The sequence below is a fragment of the Varanus komodoensis genome, unplaced genomic scaffold (genome assembly GCF_004798865.1).
Source record: "Varanus komodoensis strain SLA01 unplaced genomic scaffold, ASM479886v1 scaffold8, whole genome shotgun sequence".
Classification (NCBI taxonomy): domain Eukaryota; kingdom Metazoa; phylum Chordata; class Lepidosauria; order Squamata; family Varanidae; genus Varanus; species Varanus komodoensis.
In genome coordinates this window covers 18,166,943-18,171,974 of record NW_025336481.1, presented here as the reverse complement: position 1 = coordinate 18,171,974, position 5,032 = coordinate 18,166,943, and the positions used below count along the sequence as shown (strand labels likewise).

General features: G+C 41.0%; 1 long non-coding RNA gene across 1 annotated transcript; it reads right to left on the bottom strand.

Annotated features, from left to right (window-relative positions):
• Positions 1–594: 594 nt before the first annotated feature.
• On the bottom strand, positions 595–4,162 carry LOC123036445. The gene is made up of 2 exons (XR_006417145.1): positions 2,610–4,162; positions 595–886 (listed from the first exon to the last, which is right to left on the bottom strand). It is a non-coding gene; the product is annotated as an uncharacterized LOC123036445 (long non-coding RNA).
• Positions 4,163–5,032: the final 870 nt, after the last annotated feature.

Genomic DNA, 5,032 nt, shown 5'->3' with positions numbered 1-5,032 from the left:
GTGAAACCCCACTGTCCCCATTCTACTTTATTTATTTATTTAACACTTTTCTATACTGTCCTCTACCGAATAGTCTCAGGACAATCTTACAATAAAACAAAGTAAAGCACAGCATCAATTCTGTACAATAAAACCCTAATTAAAATCACAATCTAAACCTTAAATACTGGGAAAATAAAAAAGTTTTGGCCTGGCACTGAAAAGAATAAAGTGTTGGTGCCAGGTGATCCTCTCTGCAGGCCACTGCAACCAACAGTTCAGTTTGGGAATGGGTATATGGAATTGTACTGACTCATGTGAAACTTAGCAGAGGCAGGGCTACTGTGGAGCTCAAGCAGAGTTACATAATGGACTGACCATCGAGAACGGGGCTGTGTGGAGCAGCAGTACAGGAAACGTCAATCAGGTTCATGGCCTATGCAGCACATCTGAGCAACATCTAAGACCAATGTCCTCAGATTCAAAATCGGATGCGTAGGATAGCTGGTGCTTGTTCTATGGATCTTTAAGCCCGTTAGCAACCCTGGGCCAAAAAAATCAGTGTATCAAATGGAAAAAGTTACAAGACTGAAGGTTTGAAACAAGAAGAGTCCATTTGAATTAAAATGTTCTTTAATGGCTATGATATTCTACAATTAAGGGTGTGTCCATTAATTGAGACTACTTTCATAAAATATGTGGATATTCTTCATTGCAGAAAGGAAGGCTCTGCTGCACAGAAATGTACAGAGGTCCGTGGCCGAGACGTGGGTGGTCAGAGACAGGGCTGTGGCAACAGACACCAGGACCAGGACAACAGAACTTCCGGCAAGACAGGGTCCAAAGACAGGGTTTAATGGCAAGTCACAGTCATGGTACAGGTCAAGGTCAGGAACCAGGACAGTGCCTGAGGGCAAAACAAGGACATGGTCAGGAACAGGCCAAGGGTTGCGAACCAGGAGGACAAGCAGAGGTGCAGATACCTTGGACAGGATAACAGGTCAGGAGACACAACATGGCAGGATGCTGGAGCTGAACTACAGCTTGTAGGAAGCTCTGTGTTAAAAAGGCAACACAGTGAGGCAGAATATAGGTCAGACAAGGGGTAGCCACAACAGCAAGTCAACATGGAAAGGCAGGAACCAGGAGGAAGAACAGTCAGGGAAGGAGCAGGCACCACAGTTACAGGAAGACCTGTGTCGCTGAGACCAGTTCTGGAGGTAAGAGCTTGCTGTTATATAGCCTTTTATATAGCTCGCCCCCCAGGAATCCCAGGTGGGGCTCATCAGTAGAATGAGAGCTCCAGCAGGGCTTGGGACTAATCCTGGTAGTTGTTCTGCATCTGGCCACCAAAGCAGCTCAGATCCTGACATTCTGTATTTAACAGACAGTGCTACAAATACAGTCTGTTCATTTTTCTGTTGCTCATTTTTCTTATGTGAGCATTGTGGATTGTAATGCACTTAGTTAAAAGCTGGCTAAGTGACTCCATATTGTAGCAATTGTTCTGACTTGTACATAGGCAGAGGGAATATAATTTAAAATATTTGTATTCTTTTAATTATATCATACCAATTATCTGAATTCATAATGAAACCACCGAAGAAAGGGAACAGGCAAGTTTGAATTGGGATGTGTTTTGTACCCTATAACTCAGGGAAAAGGCAACTGGTGCTCTTTGAATGATTTGGACTACTGGTCCCATCTCCCCAACCAACATAACCTCTGATAAAGCTCATAGTAGTTGGAGTTCAAAACACCTGGAAGGCACCAGGTTGCCTAGCCCTGAGTGTTCTCCTGGGAGTGGGAAGGCCTCATTTGCTTACTGAATAATTTCAACTAATTATTATTTTTAGTCTCCACAGAAAAGCACAGAACACATGGACAGGGAGTTAGCCTTACTCTTCTCTGACTTTGCACTCAGAAATAGTAGTGGGAATATCTCCCTATTTTCCCCTTTGTTCCATGTCTACTAGATGGTATTCCCACAACGTTTATTTTTCATGTCTGTTCAACATCTAGAAAAATGTATGCAAAAATAAATCAAGCCATTTAAAATATTTATATTCATCTTGCAAAGAGGTTGTGGAGCGGGGTGGGGAGAAAAGCAAATGACATATTTCTATCACTATTAACAGATGTATATATTTACCTGGTGCAATAAACTAGCATGTGGGACCTGCTGAGCAGCTCTGTAATGGAATTACCTAAATGCATAATCCTGAGTGAAAGCCATGCACCTTCTGACAAATTCCCTAAGAGAGAGTGCCTAGGGAAAGCTACTCCCTCTGAATCATGTTGCTGATTTATCTCCCTGTGCTATAGACTACTATGGATTATTTTGCCACTGCACTTTCAAATAACATTTCCTTTCCTAAGCAGTGAGACAAAGTGTCTTTTAATTTCAGGAAAATTACAAGATACTTTGGTTCTCTAAAAAGTAGGAATCATGTAGTATTAAAATCATGCATGGTTTAGACTCCATGAGGACAATTTTATATAATTCAGTCCTACATCACAACACTGAGGTCTAGTTGACCCAAGGGTCAGTGTAAAATGCGGCCTTTCAAATAGTTCTCAAAAATTTACTCACTGAAAAGTTTCATAGTAACCTTTCTGCACATACATACCTGGAATGTTTTAACAGAACCCTCTTTAGTCAACTGGAAACCATTTCTTGCTCCAGCCAACAAAAGAAGTTGTTGTTTACTAGCCTTGTAGAGATGACACAAGCTGGTTGTAAAAAAAAGCATATAGCAAACAGTAATCAACCTGCACAGAAGTACAGTTTATAAGGATCCCAGATCTCCTCGGCGACTCTGGACCCAGCAATGCCTTGGATCTCTGAAAACTGTGAGAATCTTAGCAATAGTCCAGAAGGCACTGTGTGTGTTATTTACTACCCGAATTCTTCCACATTTTTAGGCTCCTCAAGCCTCAGCCTTTTGCTTGTATATTCCTGTAGAAAAATGACAAAAGTAAGCCTGTGGAAAAAAACATCTTTACATTACATTGGCTCAAACCCGTCTCGAGTCATAGTATTGTCACAATATGCAAACCCACAGCTATGTTGCTCTTTGCTTACCAGAAGATTCTCTTCTCTGGAACACATGCTTTTGTTTAAAATAAATTATCAAAAACATATTATTGGCATAGACTGTGTGATAGAAAAGCTGTAACAGACTTAACAGTATCTGTATACTGTACAGGAAATACCTCAAAGAGTGAATTTACACATTTGTTACAGTACAATTCAGGCATACTTATTTTGAATATTCTTCTATAGTCTGATTTTGCAATGCTCAAGTTAACTAGATTTAATTCAGTTAAGTAGCTAGGAGCCTCACTTAGATATCCCTTCATTATGCAGAATTAAGCTATTGATCTCTGTGTCCTGCCCATCCTAAGTCCAACTCAGAGCTATTGGATTGGTTTCACACGAGACAACAGAATTGTCACAGGCTTTCTAACCCATAATGAGCCACAGTACACCCAGCCACCATTATGAATATGCAGTTCTTGATGGTGCTGCAGTATGTTATGAGGGATTATATGAGAGTAAAACATTAGGAGCATTAGGTTGGTAGGGCTAAGCAGAAGTTGTTTAAATATCACATAACCCCAAAGACCACTTTTGGACAACAGGCCTCAACGCATTCATAATGGTGGCCACATGCACTGTGGCTCACTGAGGGTTAAATTATATTAAATATAAAATAAAGCTTTATAAGAATTAAACATAAACTTTAACAAAGGCAAACCAAATGTCTTTGTATATACCAATTCACATGTTGTTGAAGGAGTCATTAATTCTATCTATTGCATTACGAAAGGTGAGTGTTTATCCTTCTAAGACTGTAAAACCTCCTCCCCAAAAGAAGCAACTGTTGGGCTTTGTCAAAACATATAGTTAAAAGAAATTTTAGCTATGTTACACTTCCAGCAGTTAGCTTATTTAGAGGAATTCTTATTAAAGAGACATTGTGGCGTATGCTTAATATAGCATAACCTGTGATCAGTGGACGCTTCAAATACAGATACTAAGTCAGCAATCCATTGTTTAGGCAGTCTAGGACTGCCCAATTCCCTACTCCATTCCTGCAGAAGAGCTTTGTATCATCTTTATTAACTGATAATATTCATAAAGCTGGATTGTGCATATTTCTAATAGTGAAGTAGGCGCTAAAGCTATAACATTGGTACAGCCAAACCTTGCTGTTGTTGTTGTTGTTAGTTGCGAAGTCATGTCCGACCCATCACAAACCCATGGACAACATTCCTCTAGGCCTTCCTGTCCTCCACCATCCCCTGGAGTCCACTTAAGCTCACACCAACTGCTTCAGTGACTCCATCTAGCCACCTCATTCTCTGCCGTTCCCTTCTTCTTTTGCGACCTATTGTTCCCAGCATTAGGCTCTTCTCCAGGGAGTCCTTCCTTCTCATTAGGTGGCCAAAGTATTTGAGTTTCATCTTCAGGATCTGGCCTTCTAAAGAGCAGTCAGGGTTCATCTCCTCTAGGACTGACTGGTTTGATTGCCTTACCGTCCAAGGGACTCACAGGAGTCTTCTCTAGCAGCACAATTCAAAGGCCTCAATCCTTCCGTGCTCAGCCTTCCTTATGGTCCAGCTTTTACAGCCATGCATTGCAACTGGGAAAACCATAACCTTGACTATACGCACTTTTGTTGGCAGGGTGAAGTCTCTACTTTTTAGTATGCTGTCTAGATTTGCCATAGCTTTCCTCCCCAGGAGCGTCTTTTAATTTCTTGGCTGCAGTCCCCATCTGCGGTAATCTTGGAGCCCAGGAAAATAAAATCTGTCACTACCTCCATTTCTTCCGCATCTACTTGCCAGGAAGTGATAGGACCGGATGCCATGATCTTAGTACAGCCAAACCTAGATTCTAACAAATGTTGCAGCTGCAAATATTGCCATCCAGTTGTGGTAGGCAAATCATATTTTGCAGAAAAAGCCAAAAATGGCAACTAATCAGCACCCACTAACTGATCTAAGGTAAAAATAAATGGAATTATCCCTCCAAGAAAAACAAACA